Here is a 19,966-nt window from a genome sequence, read left to right as displayed (position 1 = left end):
TGAACATGCCACTCTAGCTGGAACAATGATTTACTCTTTTGTTAATAGAAAACAAAGCATTTCCAATTGTCTGCTTTTGCTTACACTGTTCTCTGTCCCAGGAATATCTCCATGCCCCCAATTTCTTCCCTTCCTATCTGGCTCCCTAGCCATCAAGCACTCCACAAATGCTCCTACAGCTCCCTCAGTGCTTCACACCCTCTGGTACCTCCTGCTTTGCTGGTGACCCTGCCATGCCTGTCTTACCTCTGCTACCAGTTTGCAAGCATTTGAAGGCAGTGACTGTATCTTAGACTGTTTCATGAACTATCAATTTAAAGATGTGTGCTGAGGTCCTACTCTGCGAAGGGACCTCACTGGGCATTTGGGGCATACAAAGAGCTGTAACACTTAGGTCCTGCCTTCAAATAGTTACAGCTCAGTGGAGGACACTTTGTCACTATGGTCCCTATGACCTGCAGTAAGGACCTGTTTGCATTAGCTTGCTAGGACTGCCAAAACAAGATACCATAGACGACGGGGAGGGGAGGGGGCGTGGTCTAAACAACAGAGATCATGTTCTCACAGTTCTGGAGGCTGGAAGTGCAAGACCAAGGTGTCTGCAGGCTTGGTTTCTTCTGAGGCCCCTCCACTTGGCTTGCAGGTAGTCGCTTTCCTGCTGTGTCCTCACCTGGTTTTTCCTCTGTGTGTCGTGTATGCATCCCCGGTATCTCTTTGTGTGTCTGAGTTTCCTCTTATAAGGACACTGGTCGGACTGGATTAGTGCCCACTCTTACAGCCTCATTTTAACTTAATCATCCCTTTAAAGGCCCTTTCTCCAAATTCAGTCACATTCTGAGGAACTGGGGGTTAGGATTTCAACATACGAATTTTGACGGGGACACAATTTATCCTACAACCCCGTTGAGTGGTTGGTTAATTGTAATGCTGTGGAATAAGGTCCACCTTCCATAGGAGGCTAAACGGCTGTGGCAATTACCTGTGAGCTGTTGACTAACACATTTCCTGGGTTGTTGGAGGCATTCCATTAGGGGTACTCCCTTTGATCTCCCAGTACACCATACAGTGTAAGACACAGAGAAGACCTATTTTCCTTAAGTAATAAATAGAAGTATATAATATCTGTATTTGGTTTTCTATCTTTTAAATTAGAGTTGTAGTGCCCCACGACCCACAGGAAACTCAGGGGATCAGAACCCTATCTCCTAGTAGTATTCTCAGTCTGTGCCTTCTTGGAACTTGGTTATCTACTGTTGGTCCTCCAGGTCACAAAACTCTTTTTGAGGCTTTATTTTGTGGTTAAGTCTTATCCAGCAGCTGGTCTGTTAGGTAGATGACCAGGATGGGTGGTAGGTATTGGCAGTGATTGCAAGCTAGTGAAGGTCATCGGCAAATAGATTAGCTAAGGGCAGGCCTTGTACAGGTGCGCCCAGCTCAGGAGTTCGATGTGTCAAGGAAGCCAGAGAATGAGGCAAGTGTCCAATATCAGGGTTTGCTGAAGTCTGGGGGACAAAGTAGAAAAAACAGTGAGTGCAGCTCTGCTCTACTGGTTGGAGAAGCATTGGACTAAGAATTGATGGGGACGCTGTTACTCTGAAAGCATGCAACATTGCTTTGCGCACTCTTTCTTCCATCCGGCAAAGTGGCCTTTTAAAAACAGCTCTATTGTTTTCTGAGCATCAGTGTAAGCAACAGCATGCACGTCCTGATCATTAGTATGCCCAGGTGCAGCAACACGGGTTGCTTACGCCTGTGCCATACCAGATGTTAAATATTTTGAATATCAGCCCTGTGCCTATGTATGATTTCTTTATCTTTTTTGGTAAAATTTCTATCAAGGGCATTAGCTACTCTGCTATTCAGGGTCCTCATATAAAGATTTACATGATAAATTTCACTTGGCATTCAGAACTCAGGATGATAAATAACTTTATGCTGTGGTGTACCGTTCCAATTAACATCAGCACTGAAGTCACCAGAACTACCAGTTTCTCTACATGGCAGTGACTACTGACAATTCATCTTGGTTTCCTGGATGTCATCCAGTACATTGGCCAAAGAGGCCAGAGCAGGCATCTGTGTTGTATTTTAAACTCCTTCTTGCCTCTTTTTTCCCCTTCTTTTATTTGGGCCTAAACTTTTTTTTTAATGTTTTTTTATTGTATTATGTTAGTCACCATACAGTACATCCCTGGTTTTTGATGTAAAGTTCCATGATTCATTAGTTGCGTATAACACGCAGCGCACCATGCAATACGTGCCCTACTTAATACCCATCACCAGCCCATCCCATTCCCCCACCCCCCTCCCCTCTGAAGCCCTCAGTTTGTTTCTCAGAGTCCATAGTCTCTCATGCTTCATTCCCCCTTCTGATTACCCCCCTTTCTTTATCCCTTTCTTCTCCTACCGATCTTCCTAGTTCTTATGTTCCATAGATGAGAGAAACCATATGATAATTGTCTTTCTCTGCTTGACTTATTTCACTTAGCATTATCTCCTCCAGTGCCGTCCATGTTGCAGCAAATGTTGAGAAATCGTTCTTTTTGATAGCTGAGTAATATTCCGTTGTATATATGGACCACAACTTCTTTTTTTTTTTTTTTATTAATAATGATTTTTTATTATATTATGTTAGTCACCATACAGTACATCCCCGGTTTTCGATGTAAGGCTCGATGATTCATTAGTTGTGTATAACACCCAGTGCACCATGCAATATGTGCCCTCCTTACTACCCATCACCGGTCTATCCCATTCCCCCACCCCCCTCCCCTCTGTAGCCCTCAGTTTGTTTCTCATAGTCCATAGTCTCTCATGTTTCATTCCCCCTTCTGATTACCCCCCCTTTCTTTATCCCTTTCTTCCCCTACTGATCATTCTAGTTCTTATGTTCCATAGATGAGAGAAATCATATGATAGTTGTCTTTCTCTGCTTGACTTATTTCACTAAGCATTATCTCCTCCAGTGCCGTCCATGTTGCAGCAAATGTTGAGAAATCGTTCTTTTTGATAGCTGAGTAATATTCCGTTGTATATATGGACCACAACTTCTTAATCCAATCATCTATTGAAGGGCATCTCGGCTCCTTCCACGATTTAGCTATTGTGGACAATGCTGCTATGAACATTGGGGTGCATATGGCCCTTCTCTTCACTACGTCTGTATCTTTGGGGTAAATACCCAGTAGTACAAAGGCTGGATCATAGGGTAGCTCAATTTTTAACTTTTTAAGGGACCTCCACACTGTTTTCCAGAGTGGTTGTACCAACTTGCATTCCCACCAACAATGTAGGAGGGATCCCCTTTCTCCATATCCTCTCCAGCAATTGTTGTTTCTTGCCTTGTCAATTTTTGCCATTCTAACTGGCATAAGGTGGTATCTTAGTGTGGTTTTGATTTGAATTTCCCTGATGGCTAATGATTTTGAACATTTTTTCATGTGTCTGTTAGCCATTTGTATGTCTTCATTGGAAAAGTGTCCATGTCTTCTGCCCATTTTATGATTTGTTTATTTGTTTCTCGTGTATTGAGTTTGAGAAGTTCTTTGTAGATCTTGGATACCAGTCTTTTATCTGTAGTATCATTTGCAAATATATTCTCCCATTCCGTGGGCTGTCTCTTAGTTTTTTTGACTGTTTCCTTGGCTGTGCAGAAGCTTTTTATCTTGATGAAGTCCCACAAGTTCATTTTATCTTTTGTTTCTCTTGCCTTTGGAGATGTGTCATGAAAAAGGTTGCTGTGGCCGATGTCGTAGAGGTTGCTACCTATGTTCTCCTCTAGGATTTTGATGGATTCCTGTCTCACATCGAGGTCTTTCATCCATTTGGAGTTTATTTTTGTGTATGGTGTGAGAGAGTGGTCAAGTTTCCTTCTTTTTCATGTAGCTGTCCAATTTTCCCAGCACCATTTATTGAAGAAACTGTCTTTTTTCCACTGGATGTTTTTTCCTGCTTTATCAAAGATTAGTTGTATTTGGGCCTAAACTTTTGCCATTGAATACATAAGTGCAGCATTGGGAGGTTCCCTTATCATTCATTCATTCATCCATTCCTCCAACAAATATTATAGAGTTCCTACTATGTGCCAGGTACTGGACACAATGGTGAGCAAAATCCAACATGGTCCTAGTCCTTGTGGAATTTAGAGTAAATAGTTAATGGCACAATAAGCCAAGAAATCATGTCCCTACTTATGGCTTTAATCTCACCCTTTCCACTTCCCTTAAACCTTGCTTGGTCAAATATTTTCCTTTTTTGCAACTTCTGTCTTTTATACTAAATGATCTTCCCCTCTGTGCATCAACATGTCATTATCTCCCTTCTACTGAAATGATAATCCTCTTGTCTCCATTTAAGTTCTTGATTATTACCATCTTCTCTCCCCATCAACAGACTTCCCAAGTGAGTTAGCCTTGACCTTCTGCTGTCTGCTCACTTCTTAGCCACTTGTAAGTGGCTTCCACCCCAGCTCCTCTGAGTGGCCAGGTGACTGTACTGCTCTGTGTGTTAACTCTATTTGGTCGACTGAGGGCTCATCATCCTTTCCATGCTAATACCCAGCAGCACGCAAGTTAAAATCTGTTTAAATCTGTTAAACCTTGTGCCTGAAATCTGTTAAACCTTGTGCCTGAAAGCTTTCCCCTGACTTCCCCTAGCAAAAATGCTCCCTGTAGGAAGTAACTAACTAGCTGTTTGGACAAGTCACTTAAATTGTCCAGACCTCAGTTTCCTTATCTGTCATATGATAAGTCACACCAAGATCTCTTTCTGCCTTAGAATTTTGTGGGTGTAGGGAATTAGATGAGGAAAGAGCCAAGGGAAAGAGTGTCCCCAGTGTCTCCTGACCCTAGGGACAATAAGAAAGTGAGGAGATAGTGAACTCTCTGATAGCTCATGGAGAAAGGGTAGTTGGGGAGGGGAATCAAGGAGATGCAGGAGGGCAGTGATGAGAATGGGCAATGGGGAAGAGCAGAGGGGCAAGATAAATTCTTTCCTGGAATCGTATCTATAGACACTCATGGAACAAGAGGCGGTGTGTAGGCTCTGAGCTTGTGGACCCAGGATATGCAGAATTTGAAGTTTGTCCTTGACACATGCTAGCTTCATGAATGGAAATACATACGTACATCTCCCTTCCCATCATGAAGATATACAGTTATAAGCACCAACTATTGTGGTTAGTTGAATACGTGAAACTTCCCTACCTGTCTTTTCAGTCTTTCTGGCTTCCCAGCTACTATAGGAAGTTCAGTTTGTTAAATCAGACTGAAGAACATTCTTAGATTTTATTCAGCTTCCTACTGAAGGGAAATTCTGAGAGTGATTCAGAATGATTAACACGTTAGATTATTTTAGTACTGATGGTTGCACTTTATATATCCTACTTAGATGAAGCCTTTCCTCATTTATTCTTGATTCATTTGTTATCTGTTTCTTCCACAATGTAAGCTTTGGAGGACAAAAATTGTTCCCCTTGTATCCCCAACACTTATGCTTGGCCCATAGTGGGCTCTTAATAAATATTTATTGGATGATTGCGTGAATGAAGCTCTGGATACACTCTCTACTCACAGTTCTTGTATTTGAAAACTTAGGGCCTGACAGCTTGCCTCAGGACAGAGGAGATGGAGCTAGCAATTTCCCCTTCGCTGCTCTCTTACACTTTTCCTCTGCCCAAGTGACAGAGTTTGGGCAGCCCTGGGAGGTGGGAGGGAAAGAGGAATGTAGCCACCCCATCAAGCCTAGAGAGTGGGACTTCAATCTGTCTGCAGCCCAGTGGCGAGTTGGCACGACCCACATGAGGATCCCTTCAGCAGGTCCTGCCTGGGGATTCTTCTGCAGGGCACAAATGGGGGCCACCATGAGCTTTCACCCATGTATCGGCAACTGGGGGGCCCCATCTTCAAGGGAAAGTTTACAGTCATCGTTGGTCCGCAGAGATACGAAAGAATGAATTGTTTGCATCAGTGGATAAAGTGCAGAAGTGCGGGTTCTTCTGAAAGCCAAACCTAATGAAAAACACGGGCCGTGGGTTTTATGACAGATGCAGAAGCCTCTGGCCTCAGTGAGCTTGCATGGGGGTGGAATCCACAATGGAACAATGGTGGAAAGGGCGTCACTCCTAGGTACCATTCCTGTCGCTCACGGGGAGGCTGGCAGAGCCATGCAGATGGGAAAGTTCATCTTTGGTGGCTTATGCGTTCCCTGTGGGACACTTACCTTTTTCAATGCCTCTACTTCCCTGAAGTGGGAACCATCGGCATGACTGAATTCATGCAACGTCAAAGGCATATGTAATTTTTCCCCCATCCTGTTAGTATTTGAGTTCCAAAAGGAAATAAGTAACAATCATGCCCTTTCATTTGATAACCTCCTTTGAGAAATAAAGTCTAAGGAAAGAATCCAAAAACAAGAGAGGAGAAAAGAGCCCAAATCTGCAATATTAGAGAATGGTAAAATCAATACAATCGAATACTATACAACCCTTAAAAACCAAGAAGTTTGAGGCACGTATACAAACCTATAAGAAATAATATTGAAAAAGAAAAGTAGAGGGGCACCTGGGTGGCTCAGTTGGTTAAGTGTCTGCCTTCGGCTCAGGTCATGATCCCAGGGTCCTGGGATTGAGCCCCGCATCGGGTTCCCAGCTCAGTGGAGAGCCTCCTTCTCCCTCTCCCCCTGCTTGTGTTCACTCTCTCTCTCTGTCTCTGTCAAAGAAATAAATAAAATCTTAAAAAATCTAAAAAAAAAGGAAAACTAGAACATAAAATACTTAGTGCACTGATTATATGTCTGATTACTAATTTGTGAAAATATGTGAATTTTTATACACTGATAAAGTGTTCTGTATCACAAATCTGTGTCTAGCTCAGTGCCTAGCACATAGTAGATATTTAATAATGTTCATTGAATGAAGGAAGGAAGCAGAGGTAAATTTAGAGAAAGCTTGCAATTTATATTCATCAATTTCCTTTATTGTAAAGCTGCTTAAATGCATAACAAAAGAGTTTTAAATAAGGTCATCTTTTCAATTTCGTAGGTGAAGAGAAAGGAAGGAAATACCAAATTTTAACAGTCGTGGCGTCTGAGTCTTGAGCTCCAGGTAATGTCTATTTTCATTTATCAACTTCTCTCTATGTTCTCAATTTTCTACAATAACCGTAATCAAGGAGAAATGATTTGTTTAAAGGATCATCCTGAGACAGCGAATTACAAACCCAGAGGAATGAATCTCTGTCATTGAAACTGCAGGCGCTATGGTAAGCTTGGGGGTGGGGTATGTCTGGCATCTGGAAGCACACAGCACAGGCGACCGCCAATCCAGTCCTCCTACATGTACAATTGGCTTTGGCACTCAGACTTCAAAAGTGAGAAGCAGCTGCTACTGCGAGTCTGATTGAAGCCTACACATGTTAGGGAGGCACGCCTGTGTTTTATATCATTAATGCTTGGGAAAATAGATGATATTGTCATCTCAGAAGGGTGCAAAGAAAGCATTTGTTGCAGTGTGTTTTTAGTAGTAAAGAATTTTAAATAACCAAAATGTCCATAATAGAGACTATAATCCCCGGAATTCAGATGTAAAAACCAAAGGAATTTTATGCTACTCTCATTTTCTTAGTTGAGATCAGCATGCATGGATAATGTCCACCTTAGGAGAAACAGGACGGGTGTGGAGACTAACAGTGTGAAGTGGTCATTCCAGAAAACAAGATTGTCTTTTATTTTTTTTATATATATATATTTTTTAAAGATTTTATTTATTTATTTATTCATAGAGTGAGCAAGCGAGCGTGTGCACAAGCAGGGGGAGTGGCAGGCTGAGGGAGAAGCAGGCTCCCCACTGAGCAAGGAGCCCAATGTGGGGCTTGATCGCAGAGCCCTGGGATCCTGACCTGAGCCGAAGGCAGCCGCCTAACCAACTGAACCCCCAGGCGCCTCAAGATTGTCTTTTAAACACAATTACGCTTCCATTGCCATGGGGTCCAGGACACATCGGAGCCGCATGTATCACTGGAGAATTCACCACCAGGTGCGAACAAGACTTCGTTGCCAGGTAAGTACCTCTGAAAAGGGAACTAACCAATGCAGAACCTAAACGTCTTTCAGACAAGAGCTGCGGCAAGATGTATAGAAATGAAGTTATAGCAATGAATCCATGAGACCTGGCAAAGAGACCAGAAATCCTGTTATTTGATAACAGAACACTAGGACATGATAAGGTATTTATTTGACTTGAAACATACCTACTTCCTGGGCAAAAATTTTTACCACCCAAATTAACAGCTTGGACTGAAAGAAACTAAAAATTACTATCATTTGTATGGAGTATATATACAATGGACTATTACTCAGCCATAAAAAAGAGTGAAATCTTGGGGTGCCTGGGTGGTTCAGTTGGTTAAGCGTTTGACTCTCGAATTTGGATCAGATCGTGATCTCGGGGGGGGGTGAGATCACGCCCCGTGTCAGGCTCTGTGTTCAGCAGGGAGTCTGCCTGAGAGTCTCCCTCCACCTCTCTATCTGTTCCTCCCTCCACTTGTGCTCACTCTCTCTCAAATCAATAAATGAATCTTAAAAAAAAAAAGGGTGAAATTGAAATCTTGCCATTTGCAACAACATGGATGGATCTAAAGGGTATAATGTTAAGTGAAATACATCGAGAAAGACAAATATCATATGATTTTACTCATCTGGGAAATTTAAGAAATAAAACAAACAAACAAAGAAAAGAGACAAACAAAAAAACCAGGCTCTTAAATATAAAGAAGAAATGAATGGTTATCAGAGGGGAGGGGAGATGGGTGAAATAGGTGAAGGGGATTAAGATCCATTTATCGTGATGAGCATGGAGTCATGTATAGAAGTGTTGAATCGCTATGTTGTATACCTGAAACTAACATAACACTGTATGTTAACTGTACTGGAATTAAAAGTTTAAAAATCACCATCATGTGGCGATATGACCATTCAATTTGCCTAATCATAGCTACCTTAATAAATGATATTTTCAAATTGTTAAGAAGAAATTTATAAGATGTTCCAGATGCAACCCTATGTTTACACAACACCTACTTCAATGTTAATACCACATGCTAGAAGATACCAACCGTGAGCAGAGTTTAGATGCAGTTTAAATAAAGCAAGTTTAAATAAATGAAGGGGTCAACATCCAGTTTGGACTGCAATGTAGACCCAGAGTCCTGTTGCTTTGGAAACAATAAGAGTGTAGAGGTGTTTGTCTAGAAACCCCCCCCTTACCTAAAACTCTATGTCTAGGCTGTAAATCAAGATGACGTCTCTGTCAAAAAGGATTTCGACTCTCCTGGCAAGAGATGGAGGCTGCATTCTTATTGATGTAATAACAAACTCCGGAGTTTCTGGTATCGGTGGTTGTAGAGAGCAAAGTTTCTCAGTGAGTAGGAAAGCAGTAGTCACTCGCAGCTCTTACGACACTTTACAGCTGCAGTGTGTCCTCAGGGGACACTGCAACCTGTTCACCGTGCAGCTGGCTTTAACTGTGTTGTGCCTTCAGCCTGATGAACGGCGGGGAAGATTTTTACCTTCTGAGTGTATACTTGTTTCTATTTTCTCATGGGCAATCCTAAATGCTGAACACGCTACTGAGTGCTGTGCACACATTATTTCATTTAATCTTTGCCATAATTGTTGGCTAGCGTCCTATTTTACAGATGAGGACACTGAGGTCTGGTGGTATTGAAAGTGGTTTGTTCGAGGTCACACAGTTAGGAAGTGGCAGAGCTGTTTCAAACCCAGGTCTGCCTAACTCAAAACATAGTCTTGATGTCTCTACTTCAAGCAAATGTGGAAATGAAAGACTATTCAAAGGAACACAGACAAAATTTATTTTGTGGGGCAGTGGCAGGCTTGGGCAGTATGGGTAGGATTGTAGATTGGAACAATTTTCCTGGAGGCCAGTTTGGCAAAAGTGTAGGAGAAAAAAATTAAGCCAGCAATTTGAGCTAGCAATTAATCTAGGAATTTAGCCTAAGAAAATAATTTTCAAACTGGGCACAAGGCATGCATTAGAATTATAGCATTATTTAAAAAATAAATACACAAACAAAAAAACCAGAAACGATGTAAACATTTTTTAGTAAGGGACTGGTTAATTAAATGGCTGGAGAGACATACGATGCATGACTATTCGGCCATTTTAATGATGAAAATATATTTTACAATAAAAGATACCAGATTATTGATGAGCATTTATGGTATGATTCTATCATGTAAAATTGAATGCCTTACTGTACTTATATGTGCAAACATGTAGTCAAAACATGGAAAGGTGTTCACTATGTTTTTCTCTGGCTCAACAGAAGGTTTTTTTTTTTTAACGTCTTCATACTTCTCTCTATTGTTTGAGTATTTTATGAATTTGTTTCATTATTACAAAACAAAAAAACTATTTGAAAAAAAGAGTGTCAAAGTTAAATCTGTTCTTGTTTCAAAAACTGGAGCGATTTCATGTACACTAGCCAGATGTTTTATAGAACCAGGAATCTATTTTGCTTTGGAGCAAATTCAACAGGTACGTTACAGATCCGTGAGTATGTTATAAATCCTGGACCTAGGTCAAAAGGACCTGGTCTAAAATCAGATCTATCTGGGCTACAAAAGTTAAATGTCTTACCTTTTCATTTAAAAAATCTCTTCAAAGCACTTTCATTTAATTGGAGTCAGTCCCACTTGTTGATGGGCATTGCTCCTTGGAAGTAAAGGGACTTTCACTTAAGTAGCTAAAGCAAATGGATTTCCAAGAGGCTGCCTTGGGGTTCAGGAAGTAAATCTAACTATAAACCTTTTGCCCGTGTATTAACGGTTCCTCAGGGGTTAGTTGGAATTAAGGAATTGGGCCCATTTTGGAAAAGTAGATGGAACCAGAGAGGTGTTGAAAATAACCGAAAAAGAGATGACCAATTGAGAGAAGTAAAAGTGGGTTGTACGGTCATGAGAAGATGTTCCACGTCACTAATCACTAGGGAAATGCAAAGCAAAACTGCAATGAAATACCACCTCACATCCATTACGATGGTTAATAGAAACAACACCAACAAGGAAAAAAGTACATAAAAAGCAAGTGTAAGCAAAGATGTGGAGAAATTGGAACACTTGTGCACTGTTGGTGGGAATGTAAAATGGTATAGCCACTGTGGAAATCAGTATGGAGGTTTCTAAAAAAATTAAAATAGAATTGCCATATGACCCAGCAATTCTACTTCTGAGTAAATACACAAAAGAATTGAAAGCAGGGTGTCAGAGATATTGTATACCCATGTTCACTGTAGCATTATTCACAATAGCTAAAATGTGTCTGTCCACGGATGAATGGATAAGCAAAATGCGGAATATTATTTAGCCTTAAAAAGAGAAGAAATTCTGCAAAATGCTACAACAGGGATAAATCTTAAGGACATTATACGAGTGAAATAAGTCAGACACAAAAAGACAGAAATTCTTTGATTCCCTTATATGAGGTCCTTACAGTAAGCAAAATCATAGAGACAGAAAGTAGAATAGTGTTTGTCAGAGGCTGGGAGACGAGAGAATGGAGAGTTATTGTTTAATAGGTATAGAGTTTCTATTTTACAAGATGAAAAGAGTTCTGGGGATGGATGGTGGTAATGGCTGCACACCAACGTGATGGTAAGCTAAGATGTAAATTCTATGTAACATGTATTTAAGCACAATAAAAGAAAAAGTGGATTTAACTGTTTTGGCAAGTGATGATGATTTGAAGAGGAAGAAGAAAAAAGTCAAAGGGTTTTAAGAAAGAGTATAACCCTAGGAAAAAGAGTTCTTTCCTTAGCATATATGGATGGTTATAGCAATATAAATAATGCCTTAAGTTTCATTCATCATTCAACAAAATCTCAGCATTGCATGTTCTTTTTTTTTTTTTTTTAGATTTTATTTATTTATTTGAGAGAGTGTGAGCGCACACAAGTGGGGGGAGAGGCAGAGAGAGAGAGAGGGAGAAGCAGATTCCCCTCTGAGCAGGGAGCCTGACACTGGGCTTGATCCCAGGATCTTGGGACCATGAGCTGAGCTGAAGGCAGATGCTTAACTGACTGAGCCACCCAGGCATCTCAGCACTGCGTGTCCTGAGGATGTTTTAAAGTTAATTAAGCCACTGAGCTGCAGAGTGTGTGTGTGTGTGTGTGTGTGTGTGTGTGTGTGTGTGTGTGTGTGTGGCGGGGTGGAGGGGGGTGGCTAGAAGAAGGAGAGGCGGGAGTTATTAACAGTTGAAGTGGTGGAAACAGATGAAGTCAATCTAAGTGAGAGGAAAGGAGGGAAAAATAAAATCTTGAGATTACAAACGTTTTATGCCTTTGTAAAAAAGGAGCAGCCAAGAAATGTGCTAGTACAGGGAAGGTCAGAAAACAAGTAGAGGGAAAGGAGAATGATGAAGAAGAGAGAGAAGAGGAGAGTTTCAAAAAGGAGGAGTTTGCAGTATCCATGCAGCACTGTAGAAAGACCAATCGCGGGAGGACTGAAGTGTCCACTGGCTTTGGCAATCTGCAGGAACTAGAGTGCAGCCCCAACAGGAAGACAGCATCACCTATCCACGTGGGTCATTGGTGGGCACCTTCACACAGTCTGGCCTGGACTGGACTGGACTGGGAGCTGGGTCCTACAAAAGGGGACAACAGGATGAATGTGGAGATGCATAGGCTGGGTAGTTTCAGCTATTGTTGGGGATGGGACTCTGCTGGTGGCTAGAGGTCCTGATAAACCAGGTGAGGGCAAGATCTAATGAAGTGACAAGAATCAGTTGAATGAACATAAATGAATGAATATATGAGTGAACGTGGAGTGTGGGTGAAAGGCTGCTTTATGAGCAGGACAGGGAGAAGATGGATGATCATGGGCACGGCAGTGGATAAAGGCAGGATGGAGTACCTGCCTCTGGAAGAAGTTGCCCACTGCCTCAGAGAATGCCAGGGAGGACGGTGTTTTCAAGGCAGTCGGGTTTCAGTCAAGAGGGGTGAGAGGGGTTAAGGATTTACAGAGGTTGCTCTAGGATAGAAAACACTGGATGAGAAACAGCAGATAACGTTGCGAGACAGCAGCGGCGGGACAGGATTGAAGCAGGTGAAAGCAGCTAACTAACTGGGAAAAAGAGTGCAGGAAAGGCAAGATGTATGCTTTACAAAGCACTTCCGCAGCCGGTGACTCGTTCATCCTTAGGACATCCCGGGAAAGAGAGAGGTATTATATTGCCAGCCTTTGGAATGAGGGATGCTTTCCAGATAAGGCCATCACGGCTCAGAAAGCCTGTTCAGCAGCTGTTTGATTCCTCCACTGACAAGGAACACTCCACTTTTGGAAGTAGTACTTCCATTATAGAATAAAAAAAGCGGGTAGAAAAGAAGGAAGGTGTGGGCCCCCTTGAGGGGAAAGCTCTGTCGATGACAGACATTTTGGGTAATTCATAGAATTGCAGAGCCAGACGTGTCAGTCAGATCTTTTCATCTGTAAAACGAAGGGGGCAGATGATCTTTCTTTTCCCTTGTCTAACAGCTTCTGAAATCATCTAGGCAACCATCTCCCAATTTTACAGAATTAAAAAAAAAAAAAAAAAAAGAGGCCCGCGGGATGTGTCTCTTTCAAAGTAATACAACAGATGAGTGCAGGGCCAGGCCCAGAACCGACTCCTCCCGGGTGTGCAGGGCCTCTCGCCGCGGCACCACAGCCTTCTCCGAAAGATAAGCGCGGCGGGAGGCTGCAGGCCGGGCGGCCTAGCTGAAAGCACCCTAGGGCTCCAAGCGGCTTCCCGGCAGCAGTCGGAGGAACGCCCCGAGGGGAGGGGAAGAGTTGGGGCCTCCTTTCCCACACTTCGTTAGGACACGGGCCGGGGCGGGACCGCGGCAGCCCTCCCTGGGACGGGCGGCCGGCAGAGGGCGCGGGGAGACTCTCCGCGGCCGGGCGGGCAAGGAGCTCGCTGCTCGGGCGCGCCGTCGGAGCTTGTGGGCGCAGGGTCGCCGCGGCCCGGTCGGACCCGAGCGCGCAGGGGCAGCGCGGCGGGCGGGGCGGCGGGGAGCGAGCGAGCGAGCGGGGCGGGGCGGAGCGGGGTGGGGCGGGGCGCGGAGGGGGCGGGGCCGCGAGCGGGGGGCGGTGGTGGCGGCGGCGGCGGCGGCGGCGGCGGCGGCCGAGGAGGAGGAGAACATGGCGGCCGCGGAGAGCGGCTGAAATGCCTGTTCTTCAGGCCAGGCGAGCGGGAGTCTGACGCGATCCGCCGAGCCCTCCCCTCAGACGGCTGGACCGCGGCCTCGAACGCCTCGGCCGCCCGGTCCCCTGCTGCTCCCTCGAGCGGAGCCTGCGCCTGGTTCTTTCTGCATCCCCCTGCGGGGGGACCCCTGCTCCGGAGGAGGGGGCCGGAGAGCCGCCGCGGCGGCGGCGTCGGCGGCGGCGGGCTCCCGGCCCGTGGAGCGGCAGAGGCCGCGGCGGCGCCGCCTCGGTCCCGGCGAGCGCGGCGCCCGTCAGCGCGGCCCAGAGGCGGCGGCAGCGGCAGGTGAGTGGCGGGCGGCGGGCGCCGAGCCTCCCGGTGGGTGCAGCTGTCACGAGCCGCGCGGCCGCCGAGGCCCTAGGGGGCGGGGAGCAGCTGGCGCCCCTCCGCCCCCCGCTCTCCTTTCTCTCCGTTCCGTCCCCCTCCCACTTTCCCCGAGTTCTCCCTCGGCCTCGCGCGGCTGGAGGGGGCGGAGGTCGCAGCTGTCACGGGCGCCAGCTGGGGGCTGCGCCCGCGGAGGAAATTGCTGCAGCAGCGACTTCGCGGCCCCTTTTCCCAGTTGCCCTAGTTAGCGCCGACTGGGCGAGCATCCGCGGAGGGTGCGCGAGGCTCGCGGCCGCCGGCCGGGCGTGGGGAGCGGCGCCCCCAGCCCGCTGGCGCTCCCCGCCGCCGCAGCCGCCGAGAGGGGGAGCCGGAAGTCGGCGCGGGCGCCCCTCGGCCCCGGCGCGCGCGGTGACCTTGGCAAGCCGGGCAACCTCTCCGAGTCTCGCTTGCCCGGACTGCGAAATGGGGATGACCATGGCGTGCCTTTCCGTAAGCGCAGCCTTCGACGGCGCTTCTGTTTACCCCGGCGCACTTGCTTTCTCCTTCTCCCGGCGAGGGATTTCGGAGGTAGAAAGGGGATGGATAAATGAGATTTTGCTGTAGGGCTAGGGTTTGGTCCCCTTCCTAGGAGTCTGCTGAAAGGACCAAGGAGGGGGAGCCGACGTGTTAACTGGACGATCGGTAGGTGGGACTGGTTAATGGTCAGCGGCAGAACTCGAGACGCCCTCTGGTCTCTCGGAAGAGAAACGGAGAAACCGGACACCAGGGTCCCCAGTTCTTACTACCAGCTGTGGGTTTTGTTTTGTTTTGTTTTGTTCGTTTTGCTTCTCTTTAAAGCAGTCACCCCCATGGTCTAGACACGGACGATGTCAGAGGGAGACGGGAAGGTTGACAGTAAAGCCTGTGTATGTGACAAGGACAGTCCACGGTGCTGTGGCTGCAGAGTTTGTTGGGGAGGAAAACTTTAAGCTGGAGGATGTTTTAGCCTTTCCTGCTTGGCTCTCCTCGTTCACTGTGAGACGTTGAAGAGGCAGGTGTCCTTGTGGAGAAGGTGACATTTTTTTTTTTCTTTTGAGAGGGCGAATTTTTAACGTCGAGTATGGTGATGGTGAATGAAGGGTTCTTGAGTGAATTGCAGTCCCAGCACCCTCTGTTGATGCCAAGAGTAATCTCTGTGGCGATGATTTGTGAGGGCTGAGGCTTACACTTCAGTGATTAAGAAATCTTCAAGTGTCTGTGTAAAACATCGCCGTGGTGGAGCTTGCTGTACTGCTGAAGGGGTGGATATCAGGGGTTAAATTTGTTTGAGGTTTGTCTCTTCTTCTGGAATTGGTTGGAGGTTAGGCTCAAAAAAAAAAAAAAAAAGTTGGCCAAAGGGGCCTCTCAGCTTGTTTCACAGAAGCTATGATGTAGTAGGAAGGGGGGTCAGATTTCTTCATGTTGAGAATAATGTGAAAAGAAAGTATTTGCTTGGGTCTTTTGGTTCTTGAACTAGAAACAGTTTTGGGTGAAAGGTAGCAGTGGGGTTTGATTCAGCTTAATAAATGGTCATTCCTTGAACTATTGGTCATAAATGAGATACAATTTGGATGAGTTTCTATTTTATCTCCTGTACTTTGTGGAAGGGTCTAATTTGGTTTTGTGAACTAGCATCTGAAATGTTTTCCCTCCATTTCTTATTCAGACTTCATGCTTTGGGAACAGTGGATCAAAAAGGGGGCCTGAATAGGGAAATGCATGGTTTGGAGAGAAAATGGAGGGTGTTGCTTATAAGAACAGGTGTTTGGTTTGATTTTTGTAGACATGTTGCACTGCTTATTTATTACATTTATTTAACTCATAAGGAAGTCTGAGTTATAAGGTGCAAAACTTGAATTTGACATAATTTGTAGTTAACCTCTTCCTCATTTCTTTCTGAGAAAATCTGTAGGATTGTGTCTATTAAATTGCTTTTTGTGTGGTTTAAGCCAAGGGAGTATTTTAGATCTGCATTTTTGGGTAAGTGGTTTTATTGAAAAAAAGTGCTTGATGGAACTAATGGTGATTGTTCCACTTAAACTGGGATTATATAGACAATGCATTTTCCTCCCTCTTTCTGCCAACATTTGTTTTTCTTTCTCCCTCAATTCTAGGGTTTCATTTCTAGAAATCTGGGCTGGAAACAGAAGCAGCAGTTTGTATAATCCCAAGAATTTGCTTATGCCAGGAAGCTGTAAGGGTAGCATGAAGTGGGTGTGATATAAAGATACTGCTACTACTTAAGACATTTAACTGTTGAGGGAGTCTAGGGTCAAATTTAATTTTTGTTGAATTTCCTGTTTTGTGTGTATGTGTTAATCTTTTGGTGGGCAGAGGTTTGGGTTGCTATGGTGCTGACTGGTATATATTGTGAAAGCGCTGGCAGCATTTCATGCTTTTACTCTATAGAGAAGGGTGGTAAACAAGCCTAAATAATTTAAAGATGTTCTCAGGATGGAATGTTCTCTGCATGTACTCTTGATCCTGCTAATCCAATGACTGGTCTTCACCAGGACTAGATACTGAGTAAGTGATGAGGGTGGTATAGAGGTGCTGAAAGGTGGAGTGTGGGAGAGAGGATATTGGACATTCCCTGAAAATCTTTTCTCTGTTGATTATAGATCACAATGTGATTTCTAATTGTTTTTCAAAGACTTTTAGCCTTCCCTTCTTTGTTGTCATCAATTTTATATACCTTCTCTTAGAGAGATACTACCTCTGTTCCTTACTTTAGTTTCTCTTTTTTTTTTTTTTTTTTTTTGCCTCATCCTCCAAGGGCTCCACATTGTTTGATTGTTATGTGGCATATCCTTTGGAGTTAGTTGGCCTTAAACCCTATGGCCTAACATAGCTTTCCTTTTAGGGCAAATACGGGAGGTCAATATAAGCACACACTACCCGTAAGGCTTGGGGCACGGGAGGAGAGCCCCAGGATGCTCATTATTATCTTGGTAGTGGTTTTTGCCTTCTACATAGGATAATCACAAGAATTCTCAGAGGGCCATCAACCGCTTTCCTGGCAGAGGTCCAAAACCACGTGGTGGGCTCCTTTTTACATTACCTGCAAATATCAGGTACAGACGGTAGTGTGGGAGTGGGTGAAAATTCAGGCCATCCAGGAGTCGAATCGGGTCTGGGCTTCAGAGCCGCACAAATTTCTTCTCACGGTGTACAACTTTCCTATCCTCTGGGACAGACTAGACTATAGGAAAGGACTTCTTTGTTGCTTCTTTCCTTGGTTAATCACTAGTTTAGCCTTTGGTCATTGGTCACTGGGAATGGGCCCTGTGGCCTCTGATCTCTTTTCTTACCATTCGAGATGAGGTCTAGTCATTCCAAGCCTTTCCTTCTTCTCCCTTCTTTATATTTTACCTAGACTTTGTACTTTTCTCTCAACATATGGGGTTAGAGGTCATAAAGTGGCGTAGTGGCAACTGGGTACTATACTTGGTTGCTTAGTTTAAAGAGGTGCAGGAATATTTCTGTAGCTCTGGGCAATGTTTTATGGGCATACAGTATTTGGATTATAGATATTTGGAATATAGAAAAATGGTTATTTTATATTTCTGCAGGATATGTGGTTGAAGAAGAGAAATTATTACAAAACACTGACATCAACATATAAATCCAATTCGGAGGTGCAAGTAGAGTGGGTTGTTGTATCCATGCTTCCTCCCCCATACCCCCATCTGCACCACAGTATTTTTGAGGCTCCTTGAAGTGACAGGCTTTTAGAAAAGCTTAGTATAGTTATCATATTTTGAAGATAAATAGCTTGTGCCAAAACAGAAGCTATAGTCACTTGAGTTTTTAGGACTTGAAATTAATCACCCTCCAGTCACCCTCATCTTACATATATTTTGATCTAATCTCTCCCCATGGATGTTTTAGTGTGGAGAGCCGGGAAGTTTAGCTTTACTGAGGCATCCTGGACCCGACCATTGGGAACAGACAGATGAGACTGATAGCAGTGGGTGCAGGCATAGAGGCAAAATACACCTATAAACAGGACCAGAATTGTAATAACACTGCAGTGTCCACTGTTTACAGAGTGATACTTTAACTTTGCTCTTCTAGCTTATACTTTTGAGGCAACTTGTAGGTTTCTTTTGGAAATGGAGGTTTGACTTCAGAAAGGGATGATGTCCTGGCTCTTCCAGATACTTAGTAGATGGAACCTTGGGCTAGTTATGTAACCACACTAAACCCCAGGTTTTCATGTGTAAGATCGGAATAGTGTACTTACTCTCATATTGTTATGATCTTTAAATTATTAAATAACAAAATAGGTCTAGCATAATGATTGGCACAAAGTAAGACTTTAATAATGTTTTCTTACGCTAACATAGCTTAAACGCATCACTGTCTAATTCATCACCAAATTCTGTTCTTTTCTCTGCAATTTGGATTTCCCCCTTTATTTTTGGTTCTTCAATCTGGTTCCCCTGTCATTTTGCACATAGAGTGAAGAGAGTCACATGACTCTGGGGGCTTGACTTTCTTTATCATTAAATCAGCATATTGGACTGATTCCGCATTTTTTCCTTGTGCTAAATTCTGTGATTTGTAGGTTTATAGCTGTTTGCCTGCATGCATTTGCCTAATTCATCCTACACAGAAATACTTAAAAAATTCCTTTCCAAAATGGTTTTTCGTGTTATTGTTTGTAGCAGAGACTTTCTGTGGACAAATTTATCAAATGTAAATAATTTAAACAGTTCTTGTATTTCTCATTCCAGAATATTTGCTGCAGATGGCATGTGCAGAAATGCTTTGTAAACTGTAAAGTGCTACACAAGTGAAGAAAGTGTTATAATCACCTGTAGATATCTTGCTCTGATTTTATGTGTTTCATTTTCTTTATTTAAATTGTTTCCTTTTCCTTTATCTCTTGACCTTCCAAAACAGGGTCAAAGTTGGGATGTACTCTAGAAAGCGGGATTTTTTAGTCACTCCCTTAGCATCAATTGCTCAGTTTTTTCAATGTAATAAATTTCTTATTTCTTTTTTCTTTTTCTTTCTTTTGGAAAGAAATCCTTTTTTAAAAATTGTACATTGAATTGTTTTTCCTAATTAGGTTGGAACAGTCCTTGAGATGGCATGAGCTACATCATTTAAAAAAAAAATTCACTAAAAACTTTTTTTTATTTAAGTTCAATTGAGTTAACACATACTGTATTATTAGTTTCAGGGATAGAATTTAGTGATTCATCAGTTGCATATTACACCCAGTGCTTATTACATCAAGTGCTCTCCTTAATGCCCATCACCCAATTAGAACCACACCATTTAGAGTAAAGGGGCCTTAATGGTAATTTAGCACAATCTCCTTAATATTACAGACGAGAAGACTAAGGCCTGGCAAATATAGTA

At 43.8% G+C, this 19,966-nt stretch overlaps 1 protein-coding gene and 1 long non-coding RNA gene across 7 annotated transcripts in view; both read left to right on the top strand.

Moving 5' to 3' along the window:
- The first annotated feature begins 6,999 nt into the window (after positions 1–6,999).
- On the top strand, positions 7,000–8,747 carry LOC123799800 (uncharacterized). The gene is made up of 3 exons (XR_006781708.2): positions 7,000–7,102; positions 7,190–7,259; positions 7,779–8,747. It is a non-coding gene; the product is annotated as an uncharacterized LOC123799800 (long non-coding RNA).
- Positions 8,748–14,920: 6,173 nt separating this feature from the next.
- Positions 14,921–19,966, top strand: part of NCOA1 (nuclear receptor coactivator 1) — a 239,325-nt gene continuing 234,279 nt past the window's right edge. For 2 of the 6 annotated variants that reach the window (XM_087863810.1, XM_087863811.1), the window contains exon 1: positions 14,939–15,142. The gene's annotated coding sequence lies outside the window, so the exon portion shown is untranslated. Of the gene's footprint in view, positions 15,143–19,966 lie in introns of all 6 variants that reach the window. The other 4 variants (XM_087863807.1, XM_087863813.1, XM_087863808.1 and 1 more) reach the window with 3 other exon arrangements.

The sequence above is a fragment of the Ursus americanus genome, chromosome 7, assembly GCF_024610735.1.
Source record: "Ursus americanus isolate L20-20 chromosome 7, mUrsAme1.1.p, whole genome shotgun sequence".
Classification (NCBI taxonomy): domain Eukaryota; kingdom Metazoa; phylum Chordata; class Mammalia; order Carnivora; family Ursidae; genus Ursus; species Ursus americanus.
The sequence above is the reverse complement of the archived record's forward strand: the minus strand, read 5'-3'. Positions and strand labels throughout refer to the sequence as shown.